This window comes from Rana temporaria, chromosome 7, assembly GCF_905171775.1.
Source record: "Rana temporaria chromosome 7, aRanTem1.1, whole genome shotgun sequence".
NCBI classification, from domain to species: Eukaryota; Metazoa; Chordata; class Amphibia; order Anura; family Ranidae; genus Rana; species Rana temporaria.
In genome coordinates, this window is record NC_053495.1 from 109,909,092 (window position 1) to 109,926,895 (window position 17,804).

Here is a 17,804-nt window from a genome sequence, read left to right on the forward strand (position 1 = left end):
CCCATTGTGTGCCGCCTACGGACTACAGGAAAAGAAAATTTCAGGTAAGAATAAATTTTCCTAATATATATATATATATATATATATATATATATATATATATATATATATATATATATATATATAAAAAACATCTTCTGAAATTCATATAGAATGAACTCAAATTCGAATAGAAAAATATTAGAATAGAGCAGAAAAAATATATTTATATATATATATATATATATATATATATATATATATATATATATATATATATATATATATATATATATATATATATTTCTATTTAAATTTGAGTTCATTCTATATGAATTTTGAATTTCAGAAAATGGAAGATAGATAGAAGATAGATACAAGAAGCCAGGTCATATTCTATTGTATTTGATTACATTCTATTAAATTCCATTCTGTTCTTTACTATTCTTTGATTTTCATTCTATTGTTTTATTATTTTATATTCTATTTTATTGTATTCTTTTTTAGAAATTGATTTATATTTTTTAGATTTTGATTCAAATTTGCTTTCAATTTTCATTCGAATTTGTTTTCGAATTCGATTCGAATAGAATTTGACAGTTCCTCTTGATGGAGAGACAGTATCAACTCAAGGATCAGAATATATTACCTTATTACCATTGCCAACACAACATAGCACAAAGAAGCATACAGCTGGAAATGTGATTCTATGCAAGGTAGATTAGTTGGTCACTGCTGAGCTGCATCCCGATGCCCGGGACCCCTCCCATTTGCCATCTCTGACCCTGGGGACAACAGGGCCCTCTCTGATCGTCCGCCTGTTTCATGACCATCTGTAATTGTCTCCAGTGTGAGTAATCTACCCTGCTGCCATGTTACTCAAGCCCTGGAAATGATGACTGCCCTTTGAACTGTTGAGGAGTGTATGTGTATTCTGGTGGGGGGATAGCTGTACGGAACGGCTTGACTGGACACAATATGAATATACATGGGATTACCCTTTGCACATTGAAATAGTGTAGAGAGAAATCTCTTAAATTTTCTAAGTTCAGCCTGATGGTTAAATGTAAGTTAGTAACAATACATGGACTAGTTCATTTACATACAGTACATCACCTAATGAACCTAACAAGGAAAGAAAAACTCAAGAAAACAATTATTTCTGAACACATTTTTTTTTTATTTCAAATTAACATGTATAAAAAAAATAAAAAAAAATAAAAATTATTAACTCTGGTTTCCCTCCAACCTGGTGACCAGGCGTTCTAGGGTCAAATTAATGGCTGCCAAATGCTGACACACCATCCTCCTTGTTGCCCGTTGGTACCTCTCCAGAGCCACATATTGCCGCATCTGCCGGCGATTGTGGAGGGCCAAAGAGTGAGACAGCCTCCTATAGTGTCTCTCTTGGCACTCCACAATGCGCCGCAGATCCTCACATGGCTCTGGAGAGTGGGCGTGTCCTGGATCTGTCTGATGCATTGGGAAGGAGGCGCCTGCGCCAATGGGTATGCCCAGGTAGGGGGATGCTGAAGGGTGGAGGAGATGATGTGCCGGAGAAACTGCTGGGGAGGAAGAATGGTGAGCCGAACCAGACGCGTCCAGGTCCAGGCCTTCGTCCACTGCGTGGAGGTCAAAAATGAACAATTCATCTTGATCTGTGAAGAAAAGAAAATACATTAGGTAATACAATAGAAATACACATGGATTCTTCACCCTAACATTATGTAAAGGCAATTATCTCCCAGCCCTTGTAGACAATCATGTAACATCTTGAGATGTTTTCACTTACATACCAGTTTTCAATTTTTGATATTCAGTGAGATGCACCTAATCAATTTGTGTGTAGGAGATAGTGGTGTCTGTGTCAATTCGCTGCGTCATAGCAAGTTTGCAGAGCTGTGCAGGAAGGTGTAGTACTGTACTGTACTCTGACCAGGGCGGAGCTGAGTGTCCTCCCCAGGCCAGACGGCCAGAATACAAAGGGATTCCCCTCTACACATCAAGCAGTGTAAAGGGGAATCTCCGCAAGATTTTATCCGATTGGTAGCATGGCGCATCCACTTGGTCCCTAGAGAAAATCTTAAGGTGTAATGGACACCTAAGTGCTGACCGACCACCACTAACTAATCTACCTCATCAAGACTGACTGTCGCAAATATGGAAGAAAAAATATGCACTTGCAAGTAGAAAAACATTAGCTATACCAGCTATTAACATTACACACACCAAAGAGAAGCCATTTAAGCCATTGCATTAGGGATGACCTAATAAAAAGTTGTTTAATAAAATATAGCCGGCTACTAAGTTTTTAAAGTTGATAATTTTGTATGGCCACTTGGCCACTGATTGAATAAGCCCCACTCCTGTTCTAGGCTAGGTAGGTTACTCACTCCTGGTCTAGGCTAGGAGGTATAAAAGAGAATTTACAATTACTGAACCTTCGATATCCCGGCAGCTGGTGCTTCATCTGCTCCCCTCTGATACTGCAGTGGTGGTCTGGTCTCTCCCAGAGCCATTAAGACCTATGCAGGTCTCAATAATAATAACTTCAGAAGCCCTAGACCATTTAAGTGGAGGTAAGAGAGGGTGCATGGAAATGTGTACAACCACTGGGGATTCAAGGATCAGTATGTCTAAAACTTCTCAAACAAAACCACTAGACAAAATTGAGCAGTTAAATAAAAACTCCAGAATACATGTAAAATAAAAATATATCACTAAACTAAACAGCCTTGCCTATGTGCATTGCAAAACAATACACTGTGGAGTCTGAACTATAGCCTAAAGACTCTGACTTTTTATAGATATTTGACTGCACAAAGATCTACGAGGTCACAAGGTCATTTACAATTTTTTGCTTTAGATCAGGGGTCTCCAAACTTTTCAAACAAAGGGCCAGTTTATTGTCCTTCAGGCTTTAGGAGGGCATGGTTGTGTCTGTGGCTAGCAGGGGTAGAAATGTTCGATGCCCGGCATCAGTAAGAATAAATATGGCCTAAGGGTTGGTGGGCACTGGCCACTGGGCAATAGAACGTGTAGTGCCCCTCTTAGTAGGAGGAATAATATCCCATCAATGGTATCAGTGGAGGAAATAGTGCCCCATTGTTGGTGCCAGTGGGAGTAATAATGTCCAAGGGATGGATAAAGGCTAGCAAGGGGCCCCATCTAGCCCTCGGGCCACAGTTTGGAGACCCCTGCTTTAGATGATGCCAAAGGTGAGGCACCAGACATCATGAGGAAAGTGTTAATGCATGCATCAGGGGCATGCCAGAGATTGAACATGTCCAGGGACTGCCAGCCAATAGTTGGAGATTATTGTCTGACACACCCCCTCCAGCCAGCTGTGTTATTCACGATGACAGTGATTGACTCAGACTGGGAATCTGAACTGCAGCAAGAAGGTGGCGTGATCAGGGAAGTGGCGTTGAGGGTTTAACAAGCACAGGTAATGCTAACAGGAAGACTCGAATCAACTGCAGAGGGGGACTAATAAATAATTAATAATGGCAGCTAAACCAAGGCCTTGCAGAAGAAATCACAACCATTTTTAGACAAGGTATGACGTCAGCATTTCATATTTAAAAAACTATATTTGCCTGGAAAATACAAAAAAAAGGTATACAGGCGCCGGCTACCGGAATAACGGCAGCTGGTTGGCTGTACGGAAGTGCCTATCAGAGCACAGCGGCAACAAAGGGCACAGTGGCATCAATGGGTACAGTGGTGACAATGGGCACAGTGGCGACAATGGGCACAGTGGCGACAATTAAAGGGCACAGTGACATGCACCGTGGCAACAATGGGCACAATGGTAACAATTGGCACAGTGGCTGCGTTTGATGCATGGCACAGTGGTGATAATTGATTTCACAGTGGCTGCATTTGATAGGCACAGTGAGGCTGCAATTTTTTTTTTCGTTTGATCCCCCCAACAATTTTGAGCACCAGCCGCCACTGACAACTAGTACATTTCTAGTACTACTACTAGTACACTACAGTACTTACTGCTTGATGATGAAGTGGAGGACTCCTGCTCCTCCGCCCTCCTCTTCCGGTGGCGCTGGGCCTTGATACGATCTTTAAATAAAATCAAACACAACATGGTAAATGTCGGATGCTTGACAAAAAAAATGTCCTGCACACAATGCAATCCTGAGACCAACCTTGATGAGCCTGGAGCTGGGTAATCTCATCCTCCCCTATCCCCGCTAACAGCTCTGCCTCATGGGGCAGGAGAGACACCTGCTTTCCTCGGCGCCCTGGCTGCCTGCGTTTGCGCACAATGGAACTGCAAAACAAAAAGAGAAGAGACACGGATTCCATAATTAAACTACAATTGTAATCTGAAAATGACATCAACACATGAAACAAATGTAGAATGAACCCATAGAATGAAACATGCAAATGGAATTTTTGGATTAGGCGCACTTTTTCATGTAGCACAAGATTTGCAAAAAAAGCTCTATATGTGGTGGGAAAAAGGGCGTGAATTTGATTTGGGTAGTACATCGCAGGAGCGTGCAATTGTGTCAGTTAAAGCTGCAGCACGCTAAATATAAATACAAGAAGATGGCCTGGTCAGAAAGGGGGCGTAATCTACAGGTGGTCAAGTGTAACTCAAAAGCACTTAGGGGCAGATTCACCAAAGAGATACGACGGCGTATCTCCTGATACGCCGTCGTATCTCCTGATACGCCGTCGTATCTCTGTTTCTATCTATGCGACTGATTCATAGAATCAGTTACGCATAGATATCCATAAGATCCGACAGGTGTAATTGTTTTACACTGTCGGATCTTAGGATGCAGTCCTGCGGCCGCCGCTGGGGGGAGTTTGCGTCGTAAACCAGCGTCGGTATGCAAATTAGGAGTTACGGCGATCCACGACAGATTTTCGCGTTCGCTACGTCGCCGCTATTCTAGTTTCCCGTCGCAAAGTTAGTCATTATTTGACCTGCCCTAACTTTACACAGCAATTGTATTGCTGTATAAAGTATGGCCGTCGTTCCCGCGTCGAAATTAAAAATTTAACGTCATTTGCGTAACACGTCCGGTAAAACGGAAGTACGCTATGCACGTCACCATTCGAAAAAATGACGTCACGGCGCGCAAAGCACGATGGGAATTGCGAAACTGAGCATGCGCAGTAGGTCCGGCGCGGGAGCGCGCCTAATTTAAATGGCACACGCCCATTTGAATTGGCCCGCCTTGCGCCGGAGGCCGCCGGCGTAGTTTTCACCGCAAGTGCTCTGTGAATCAGGCACTTGCGATGAAAACTTGCGGCGGTGTAACGTATCTACGATACGTTACGCCGCCGCTCACCTACGTGAATCTGGCCCTCACTGCTCAGATTAGTGATAAACTAAGAACAAATAAAATAACTGTCATGGAAATATTCCTCTTACAATGATCGTGGCAAATATATTTAACCACTAGCGCCTGCACTATTGTCAAATGACAGCTACAGCACAGACCCCAATATACATCAATATATGTCCTCCCCTTTGCGTGCGCCCCGAGTGCCCCCTGCAGGGCGTGCTGTGATCACCGAGTCACTGAGACTCGGATAGCCGCACTCCGGAATAACTTTTCAAAAAAGTTGTCTTTTATTTTCAAGCAGGGACATGCATAATCACCACAACCATAAACCAGGACAGCCAACGCGTTTCGCACTTTTGGTTAGTGCTTAATCATGGCTGAAGTATGGTTCAAACACAATGAAATTTATACCAAACATCAAATCTAACATGTGATTTTCTCAGCCTATGGCATCAAGGAATTAATTAACCACTTAACAACCGCCTTACGTCTATTAACGGCGGCACTTTAAAGATGGATATCTCGGTAACGGCAGCAGCTGCTAACACAACCGAGGTATCCATCTTTAGTGCCAACGGTCCTGTAAACGATAACGGCGGTCTCCGCGGCGGATTCACAGCGAGATCGCCGTTATCGGTGGCGGGAGAGGCCCCCCCCCCTCCCGCCACTCTCCCGCGCCCTCCGCCGCTTACCGGAGCCGTCGGTAACGGCGGAGGCGATCGGGTCTGTTCGGCACCTGTGTGGGGATGCGACTGAGGGAAAAATCGCCCCCACCCGTCCCCATATCTCTGCTGGGCGGAAGTGACGTCAAAACGTCAGTCCCGCCCAGCGTCTTAAAGCAAAAAAATTCTTTCTGTCATTTGAAAAAATGACAGCTTAATTTTTTTTCTTTTTTTGCATTTAAGCCTAAATATGAGATCTGAGGTCTTTTTGACCGCAGATCTCATATTTAAGAGGACCTGTCAGGCTTTTTTCTATTACAAGGGATGTTTACATTCCTTGTAATAGGAATAAAAGTGATATTTTTTTTATTTTTTTTATTTCAGTGTAAAAAATTATAAAAATAAATAAAAATAAATAAGAAAACAAAATTTTTTTTTTTAAAACGCCCCGTCCCGACGAGTTTGCGCACAGAAGCGAACGCATACGCGAGTAGCGCCCGCATATGAAAACGGTGTTCAAACCACACAAGTGAGGTATCGCCGCGATCGAGATTTTTAAGGGTAAAAGTTTGACGCCATGCCATGAGCGGGCGCAATTTTTAAGCGTGTCATGTTGGGTATCATTTTACTCGGCGTAACATTATCTTTCACAATATATAAAAAAATTGGGCAAAAATTATTGTTGTCTTATTTTTTAATAAAAAAAAATGATTTTTTCCCAAAAAAAGTGCGCTTGTAAGACCGCTGCGCAAATACGGTGTGACAAAAAGTATTGCAATGACTGCCATTTTATTCCCTAGGATGTCTGCTAAAAATATATAATGTTTGGGGGTTCTGATTAATTTTCTAGCAAAAAAATGTTGATTTTTACATGAAGGAGAGAAGTGCCAAAATAGGCCCGGTTGTCAAGTAGTTAAAAGAGGGTGCACACCCAAAATCAAGGCAATTAGGAAAAACACACATGTGAATAAAAAAAACATCAATACATCTTAAACCCTATAAAGTACACAATGTATGCATAGATTTCAAAAAAGCAAAAAAAGGGGGGGTATAAAAATATATATACTTTTGAAAATAAAATATATAATGGTGGAATAATAAAATATATATAGAATATAGATAAAAGGGCATGTACCCACATGTCTGTTGGAGCGACATATACATGCATGAAGTCGACCAAACCTAAACCTAAATACATGTGTATAAACGGGAACACAAGAATATGTGTATATAAATATATGAATGACCCATGTGAAATAAAAAAGATTTTCTTGGGTAATAGAAATAAGTGACATAATAATGTGTCCCATGTGAATGAGTATGCACAAAACAATATAAAGTATATAAATGTGCAAGTGTATGTAAACTAAAATGCATAAATTATAATATAGATAAAATTGTGTAATGTGCAATAAAAAACATTGCACATGTATATATGTATATGCATATAAAGTGAAGTGAATGGAAGAAAGAATTACTCTATACTGGAGTGCTATACAATATGTATATCGGCAAAAATTCCGGACGTGGTCAAAGGAAAAGTGTGTGTATGTATAGAGTGAATAAATAAAGTACAGACCAGTATTGAATGCATTATATGTGTGGGAAACTGCTAATGCTGGGATGAAATCTATTAGTATAGTGATGAAAATGGAAAGGGAACAAGATCCCATGTGAACAAAAATATGCATCATTATCAAAGCCGAAGGGCCATACACGGATAGATGGGAAAATCGGAAAGATAAAAAGCTAGCATCATATGGTGCAAATCAGTAGTGGTTATGCATGTCCAGGTTGGTCTCAAATCTAATCATAGAATGGGACGTGTCAAATCCCTGTGTAACAAAGGAATACACAGCGACCGCATCGGTACAAATGTAGATGTGATGACCAATGTGGCTGATGTAAATCCATAGTTAATTTCTTATCTAAAATCACGATAAAAAAAATATAGGTAAAAGTCTCCAGAGCAGCTATAAAAGCAAAAAATAAAAAATAAAAGCTGCAGGGTGGAGACTCAAATGGCACACAACACACATATACGTAGATGATAGCAGGAATAGGCGCACATGCATGTATATATGCATAAGCAGATGTTTTGTCGTTGTAAGAAACTTTTTAGTTTATCCCTTAACTTTTCCCTTTTGCTCCTCTCTCTTTTCTGTTCCTTTGGATACACGCGGGCTGCGGCTTAAGATATAGCCATCACCAGACACACAGCAAACTTTATGTTGTAGGCAGATGTGTGTCTTTGATTACATTTTTATTTTAATTTTTTTTCTTACAACGACAAAACATCTGCTTATGCATATATACATGCATGTGCGCCTATTCCTGCTATCATCTACGTATATGTGTGTTGTGTGCCATTTGAGTCTCCACCCTGCAGCTTTTATTTTTTATTTTTTGCTTTTATAGCTGCTCTGGAGACTTTTACCTATATTTTTTTATCGTGATTTTAGATAAGAAATTAACTATGGATTTACATCAGCCACATTGGTCATCACATCTACATTTGTATCGATGCGGTCGCTGTGTATTCCTTTGTTACACAGGGATTTGACACGTCCCATTCTATGATTAGATTTGAGACCAACCTGGACATGCATAACCACTACTGATTAGCACCATATGATGCTAGCTTTTTACTTTTTATCTGTCCGATTTTCCCATCTATCCGTGTATGGCCCCTCGGCTTTGATAATGATGCATATTTTTGTTCACATGGGATCTTGTTCCCTTTCCATTTTCATCACTATACTAATAGATTTCATCCCCGCATTAGCAGTTTCCCACACATATGATGCATGTAATACTGGTCTGTACTTTATTTATTCACTCTATTCATACACACACTTTTCCTTTGACCACGTCCGGAATTTTTGCCCATATACATATTGTATAGCACTCCAGTATAGCGTAATCCTTTCTTCCCTTCACTTCACTTTTCACTTTATATGCATATACATATATACATGTGCAATGTTTTTTATTGCACATTACACAATTTTATCTATATTATAATTTATGCATTTTAGTTTACATACACTTGCACATTTATATACTTTATATTGTTTTGTGCATACTCATTCACATGGGACACATTATTATGTCACTTATTTCTATTACCCAAGAAAATCTTTTTTATTTCACATGGGTCATTCATATATTTATATACACATATTCTTGTGTTCCCGTTTATACACATGTATTTAGGTTTAGGTTTGCTCGACTTCATGCATGTATATGTCGCTCCAACAGACATGTGGGTACATGCCCTTTTATCTATATTCTATATATATTTTATTATTCCACCATTATATATTTTATTTTCAAAAGTATATAAATTTTTATGCCCCCCCCCCTTTTTTGCTTTTTAGAAATCTATGCATACATTGTGTACTTTATAGGGTTTAAGATGTATTGATGTTTTTTTTATACACATGTGTATTTTTCCTAATTGCCTTGATTTTGGGTGTGCACCCTCTTTTAAAGGGTCACTAAAGGAATTTTTTTTTTTAGCTAAATAGCTTCCTTTACCTTGCTGCAGTCCTGGTTTCATGTCCTCATTGTTCGTTTTTGCTTTGATGTTGCTGTAAATCCTCTCTGTTTTGGACACCTTCTGGTTGCCTGTTTCCTAATGACCACAGTACTGGGAGATTTCTCACGGTGGTCACTAATCAAGGAGCTGTGTGTAAAACGAAACTGGATTGGTGCTGAGGAGTTTTAGACAAAGTATCACTGCTCTCTATTGGCTGACTGCCCTCTAGTGGCTCTCTGTACATCAGAGAACCAGCAAACAACAGCAAAAACGAAACTACACTGCAGGCACATTATATGATTGTTTTTTTATCAATTTTTAATCATTTTTAAAAGGAATCAGTTAACTATCATGTCTCTATGCCCTGTAAACAGTCATTTCAGCCAAAAAAAAAATTTCCTTTAGTGACCCTTTAATTAATTCCTTGATGCCATAGGCTGAGAAAATCACATGTTAGATTTGATGTTTGGTATAAATTTCATTGTGTTTGAACCATACTTCAGCCATGATTAAGCACTAACCAAAAGTGCGAAACACGTCGGCTGTCCTGGTTTATGGTTGTGGTGATTATGCATGTCCCTGCTTGAAAATAAAAGACAACTTTTTTGAAAAGTTATTCTGGAGTGCGGCTATCCATTTCTCTCTTCTTGCTGCTATTGCTACGTGCATTGCCAGCACCTTGGTAATCCAACCGTTCCTGATTGTCTACAAGGCTCACCTGGAGCAGTGAAAATCTTCTTCTTTCACTGAGACTCGGGTGATCACGGATCCGAGTAAGGGGCCCGGTCCATGTGATCAGCTATCAGCCAATGACAGCTGATCACATGATCAAAACAAAGCTTGGTAATCTTTTTTTTCTCCTCGCGGTCACAGCGTGAGGAGAAAAATAAGGCGCTCACTGGCTGTTGAGTAAGGGACATCGATCCCCAGTGGAAGAGGCAATTCTGCCTCAGTGGACACAAGTACCACCTGCCAGTGCCCCCTGCCAATGCCCACAGTGACCACCAGTGCCACCTGTCAGTGCTATACTGCCACCTATCAATGCCCATCACTGCCACCTAGCAATGCCCACCAGTGGTGCCAGTCAGTGCCTCATCAGTGCCACCTAGCAGTGCTGCCTATCAATGTCACCTACCAGTGCACATCATTGTCACCCATCACTGACACCTATCAGTGCCACCTATTAGTGCCAATTGTCAGTGCCCACCAGTTCCACCTATCAATGCCCTTCAGTGCCACCCATCAGTACCACCTCTGAGTGCCCACCAGTGCCGCCTTATTGGTGCCCATCAGTGCCGCCTTACCATTGCCCAATCAGTGCAGTCCATCAGTGCCGTCTTATCGGTGCCCATCAGTGCAGCCCATGGGTGCCCATCAGTGCCACCTATCGGTGCCCAATGCCCATTGGTGCAGCCTTATCAGCGTACATCAATGAAGTGATCAAATAACACCAAAAGACAGCTCTATTTGTGGGGAAAAAAGGGGCTTCAATTTTGTTTTGGAGCCACACGCAATTTTCAGTTAAAGAGACGCAGTGCCAAAACGCATAAAAGTGGCACAGTCATTTGGCAGCCAAATCCTCTGGGGCTGAACTGGTTAAAATGTAAAAAAATAAAAATAAATCAGACACGTTACTTACCGCTTTATGTCGCTGAATTTTTTACGGCAGGCAAGCGGGTCAGGCCGATGGCGATACATCGCCTCTACTTTTTTGGAGATCCCCTCCCACTTCTCCAACTTCCACTGTGGACTGGTCTCCCTGGAGCGGGGGCCACAGTGATGGAGGGGTGATATAGGGGCTGGGGAATCTGCTGCAGCAGAAGTACTAGGCCCAGGCTGAGGAACCTGAACCAACATGGCTGGGTCGAAATGGACGCCTTCGGGTGCCGCCATATTGTGTTGGAGCAGGAGATGGAGAAGAAGATGGAGAAACGAATGTGAAACCAAACTAAGTCGGCTAGGTTAGGAATTGAACGACGAAGATTTGACAAAGCATCGAAAATCGCCAAATCTGTAATTGAAGGCTTATGGTGTATATTGACGAAGAAGATATACTGCACTCGTACATTTTTAATGCTCGGCCTATAGGCTATAGAAAAATTCAAATGCTGGTTGACTAGTAATAATAAATAATAATAATATAATTATTTATTATTATTATTACTAGTCATACAACATTAGAATTCTTGTAGGCGGAATATTCGACCAGAAATGTACGATTCGGCGTATATTCTGTCGAATATTCTTTGACCATTCGACAGAAACCAAGTATATCTGGATTTTCGGACGAAAGCTATTCCCAACGAAAAACGAAATAAATCAAAACGATTTTCGGGAGTAACTAAATAAATTTATTTTTCTGACGAAAACGAAATTACGAAACAAAATATTTCAGTGTGCACATTACTGATTCCGCCACGTGTGAAAGGGGCCTTAAACATTTATTTAACAGTTTTTGTTTTACAACAGTAGTATGCAAATATGCTGAGTATTCAGGGCCAGTTCTTTGCTGAAATGACAAACCGCTCCGAATAGGAACTATTGTCCCCCTTACCTGGGACTCTACAGTTTGCTGGTTAGGCAGATATACCACATTTGTGTTCTTCTGCAGTTTACAACCCTGATAACAATGACAATACTGCTGTCTATTTAGTGGCTGAGAGTGTCAGTAGACTGTTCTCCTTTAAAAAAAATACTAAGCCAGTCATTTGTGAATGGATGGATTAAATCTTCACCTGATATGGAAAAAAAATGCATGGAGTGGCCCCAATCAGGGGCGGACTGACAACTCATGGGGCCCCCGGGCAATGGAAGATTATGGGGCCCCTGGACTTACAGATGGCCACCACGCCAGGAGGCAGTGCAGAGGCGCGGCAGCTAAAATCTCTGGATTTTTACATCAAAAGCATGTCAGTTTCGGACATATCAGGGACAGATGTAAAAAAAAACACTGATTTTTACATACTGTCCCTGGTTTTACTGAGCCTGGCAACCCTGATGGGGCACCCTAGTGGCATGGGGCCCTCGGGCAGTGCCCGAGTGACTAAATGGTCAGTCCGCCCCTGGCCCCAATCCTCCTTCTCTGGTGTCCATCACTGTTACTCCAAAGTCATCCTTCTCAGTGATTGTTCCCCAATAACTAGGTGGTTTCTTGGATTGCAATGGGGCTCAAGAAATTAAAACTGGAGTATTTAGAGGTAGGAATCTCATCAACTAATTTATTTTAAGGGTTAAACTTCAGAGATAAAATGCATTAAGATATATTAAAAAAAAGCTAGGCTTTAAAAAACACTGTACACTTCATTTTTTTTCTTCATTAATATTAAACCCAAAAAGTTAATTTTTGGGTTAATATCCCTAAAAGTTTACTGTATCTACAACATTAGTTTTTCATTTTTCCTTAACAGAGAGGGGCAGATCCTCAAAGAAATTACACCGGCGTATCTGTTGATACGCCGCGTAATTTTAAATTTTGTGCGTCGTATCTTTGTTTTGGTATCCACCAAACAAGATACGACGGCATCTGTGTTAGATCCGACAGGCGTACGCCTTAGTACGCTGTCGGATCTAAGATGCAATTTTCCGGCGGCCGCTGAGTGGCGTTCACGTCGTAATCCGCGTCGAGTATGCAAATTAGCTTTTTCCGACGATCCACAAACGTACGAGCGGCCGTCGTATTCTTTTACGTCGTTTTCGTTCGTCTTTTTCCGGCGTATAGTTAAAGCTGCTATCTGGTGGCGTACTCAATGTTAAGTATGGCCGTCGTTCCCGCGTAAAATTTTGAAAATTTTACGTTGTTTGCGTAAGTCGTCCATGAATAGGGTTGGACGCCATTTACGTTCACGTCGAAAACAATGACATCCTTGCGACGTCATTTGGAGCAATGCACCCTGGGAGTTTTGACGGACGGGGCATGCGCAGTTCGTTCGGCGCGGGGACGCGCTTCATTTAAATGAAACACGCCCCCTACTCGCCGCATTGGAATTCCGCGCCCTTCCCCTGCGAGAAATACACTACGCCGCCGTAACTTACGGCGCAAATTCTTTCTGGATTCAAACCAAAGCCAGGTAAATTACGGCAGCGTAGCGTATCTCAGATATGCTGTGCAGATCTTTGAGGATCTGCCCCAGAGATCGTTGGACATCTGTGCCAGGGATAAAGCAGTGGTTAATTCCTCCTCAGAGTAAGTAAAAAAGCTGTTGATTTAAATAAACAGGGCATATCATCGACATCTACACCTTCTACGCTGGAATAAACATAAAAAAGGACATAAACAACTATCAAAATTTTGACTCACCTAATGCATATTCCTCACCTCACAATAAATAAAAAGTCCCTATGAACTGTTTTTGTTTTTTGTGTATAAACAAATATTCCCTTTACCTTGAACTCACTGGGCTATTGTCTTGCTCAGAAGGCAGAAGTCCTACATCTGCCTTCAGCTGCACTTTAGGCGCCTGATGACTATCATGCCCTCAAGTCAGTGGTTGAAAGTAGTATAGAACTTGCTTTAAAATCGAACCGATGGACCGCTGCCCGATATGTCCAAACCGATGGTTAGTCCACAAAAGCATCAGTTCAAAACCAGCGCATGCTCAGAATCAAGTCGACGCATGCTTGGAAGCATTGAACTTAGTTTTTTTCAGCACGTCGTGTGTTTTACGTCAGTGCGTTCTGACTAGGGTTGTCCCGATACCACTTTTTTAAGACCGAGTACAAGTACCGATACTTTTTCCCAAGTACTCGCCGATACTGAATACCGATACTTTTTTTTCATGTCATGTGGCAGTTTGACAGATGGGGACTGTTAGGTGGCACTGACAGGTGGCTGGCACTGATAGGCGGCACTTATGGGCACTGACTGGTGACTGGCGCTGATGGGCACTAATAGGTGGCTGGCACTGATAGGTGGCACTCGTGGGCACTGAGAGATGGCACTAATTGCACTGATAGGTGGCACTTGTGGGCACTGATAGATGGCACTAATTGCACTGAGAGGTGGCACTTGTGGGCACTGATTGCACTGACAGGTTGCTGGCACTGAAATACTGCGAAAAATGACACTGAATTTATAAAAAAAAAAAATGCACCCTGCACTCCGCTGCAGTAAGCAGCAGCAGACATCTTGTTACACCCAGCCTATATAGCTCAGGCTGGGTGTAACAAGATGTCTGCTGCTGCTTACGGAGCAGCGGAGTACAGGGTGTACCAAGATGAGCGTAGGGACGTTCCGCTGCTGACATGTTACACAGACCCCTCCCCCTACAGTGCAGACCCCCCTCCCCCTACAAAACAGACCTCCCTCCCCCTACAAAACAGACCTCCTCCTTAAAATATAGACCCCCCCTACAATACAGACCCCCCCCTATAATAAAGACACCCCCCCACCTACAATACAGACCCCCCCCCCACTTCAGACCCGTAATGTTGTGCACCTCGGCTGCTCAGATGACCAGCGGGCGGCATGGCAGTGACAGGGAGGCAGTGACGCACAGGCTGAAGCCTGGCTTTGCGGGCGGGGGGGGGGTCCGTCATCACACCCGGGACCCAGCCGCGGCTCTGACAAATCTCGGCTGTGACTGTCTCGGCTGAAGCATCGGGAGCATTTGCGCGAGTACGAGTACTCGCGCAAATGCTCTGTATCGGTCCTGATACCGATACTAGTATCGGTATCGGGACAACCCTAGTTCTGACCCGATCGGATTTTGAACTGATGGTGTGTACGCACATCAGACCATCAGGCCGCTTCAGCGGTGAACCGATGAAAACGGTCCGTTGGACCATTCTCATCGGATGGACCGACCGTGTGTACGCGGCCTTATAGGTAGAATGCAAATAGTATTTGATAAATGTATGTTACCATAAGAATAACATGTAATGCTTTTAGTATAGAATTAATTTTATTTCTATTTATGTAATCATTTACAATGCCTAATTCTTCTCTTTCAGATCATGAAAACCTACACAATGACAATGACCTTGGCTTTACAACATCCCCCCTATTCGAATCCTCCGAAGGCAGTGGTGGTTGTGACAGAGAGAACATACTAATGCAGACATTGCTGGAACACAGCAGCATCAACAGTTCACCACCACCACAAGCTGTTTTTTCGCCTGAGGAGGAGGTCATGAAGGGCATGGAAATGTGCCACCGTCTTCTCCAGTACAGTCTGCAGCAAGTCAGAGTGCGGATGCACCAAGAACAGATTATTTGCTGCAGACTGTACTGAGTGAAGTACGGCAATTAATTCAAAATGTGCATACGTTAATTAGGCAACAGGCAGATTGTTTCCAAATGTTTTTTTGCGCTTTGAGGAAGAATGGCGCAGGGAACTGGCAAAAATGCGGTTTGATATGCTGCAGGCAATCTCTCGCCACAGTGCAGCATATCAAACCGCACCAGAATCCCCTGTTATTGACAAAAATGCACCTTCTGACCCTACCATCTGAATGTTGCAGCTAAAATCTGCACTCAGTTTAACAAGTGTATTGTTATTGTTTACAGCGTTTGATGTTTTATAGCATAATGCTTTTAATTTTTTGTAATTTTTTCTATTTTTGTATTTTTTTATATTTGTATAGAGAAAACTTTATTTAAAAAAATATGGAAATTTAAACAACTGGATGAACTTTTGCTTATTAAAGCGGATCTCCGCCGGAAAAAAAATATTAAAAGCCAGCAGCTACAAATACTGCAGCTGCTGACTTTTAATACTAGGGCACTTACTTGTCCTGGAGTTCAGCGATGTCGGCAGCAGAGGACGAGCGATCGCTCATCACTCTGCTGCCCCCACCGCCATCCTCGGTGAGGTCATCAGGAAGTGAAGCACTCAGGCTTTACTGCCCGATTCCCTACGGCGCATGCGTTAGTCGCACAGCGCCATCCTCACTGGACCCTGTTGTGTTCTTGGAGCCGAGTGTTTTCCAGAACACAGCGGGCGGGTAGTGACGCACTACCCGCCGAATCCCACACAGTGTCTTTGACAGGTATCTGCAACCCCCTCCCCCTGAAAAGTGTCAAATGTGACACTGGAGGGGGGGAGGGATCCGATGAGTGGAAGTTCCACTTTAGGGTGGAGCTCCGCTTTAACCACCAGCGCACTTTCACCCCCTTCTTGACAAGGTCGATTTTCAGCCAGAAGAAAAAAAAAGTTTCTCATTAGATATATGATAAAAATTTTATTAATTTAATACTTACCAAAGTCTAGAAATCCTGCTATATGAGTTCTTCTTCTTCTAATTCCTCTTCAAGGTCATACAGTAGCATTACTTTCACTTTACTGGGAAAGAGAAAGAGAGAGAGAGAGAGAGAGAGAGAGAGAGAGATAGTTTGTTTGCTACATCAAGGGATATGGTTGAGAGAAGTGAGAATAAGAAAAGAGAGTGTTACATACATAGTGGACACAGTGTTTAGCGAGGGGAAGAGCTGGATCCATAAGGCCTAGTACACACGAGAGGATTTATCCGCGGATACGGTCCACCGGACCGTTTCCGCGGATAAATCCTCTCGAGGATTTGCAAGGATTTTGATCCGATGGAGTGTACTCACCATCGGATCGAAATCCGCACCGAAATCCCATCGCGATGACGTGTCGCGCCGTCGCCGCGATGATGACGCGGCGACGTGCGCGACGCTGTCATATAAGGAATTCCATGCATGCGTCGAATCATTACGACGCATGCGGGGGATTCATTCGGACGGATTGATCCGGTGAGTCTGTACAGACCAGCAGATCAATCCGTTGGGATGGATTCAAGCGGATAGATTTTAAAGCATGTCTTAAAATTGTTATCCGCTTGAAATCCATCCCAGGGGATAAAAATCCGTGGAAACAGATCCGCTGGATTGTACACACCAGGGGATCTATCCGCTGGAGCCGGTCCGCGGATCAATTACAGCGGATGGATCCTCTCGTGTGTACGGGGCCTAAGAGGAAATGGTGAACAGAAAGAGATAAAATAGGAAAGTGGTAATAAACAAAAAGTGTATATTCAATGATTGACAAGACAGTAAGTTGGCAATTAAAAAGTTAATTACTTTTTCTGGTAGAATCCCGAGGGGTAAGCTTTTCCGGTCTTGCTATGGAGAGTGTTCTTCAGGAGTGCCCCAATCTGTGGCCACTGGCCAGCTAATGTAATGTGGTTGATTTTGACATTATGGTAGCACGTAGCAGCAGGCTGTCATCACAATGCCACAGGTCCAGTTGAAGGTGAGGTGACACAAAGTAACTTTTTTTCGGATGTAGTGGAAGGAGCAGTGGGAGACAGTATTTAATAGCCCATGCATGGACTTCTGATGTC

At 42.5% G+C, this 17,804-nt stretch overlaps 1 protein-coding gene and 1 long non-coding RNA gene across 9 annotated transcripts in view; one reads left to right on the top strand and one right to left on the bottom strand.

Annotated features, from left to right (window-relative positions):
* The window catches only part of LOC120946232 (complement factor H-like), a 3,139,400-nt gene that overhangs the window by 879,614 nt on the left and 2,241,982 nt on the right, over window positions 1-17,804 (top strand). The gene's annotated exons all lie outside the window — the stretch shown is intronic.
* On the bottom strand, window positions 1,489-16,783 carry LOC120946237. Its single transcript, XR_005750655.1, has 4 exons — window positions 16,702-16,783; window positions 4,146-4,270; window positions 3,988-4,059; window positions 1,489-1,637 (listed from the first exon to the last, which is right to left on the bottom strand). It is a non-coding gene; the product is annotated as an uncharacterized LOC120946237 (long non-coding RNA).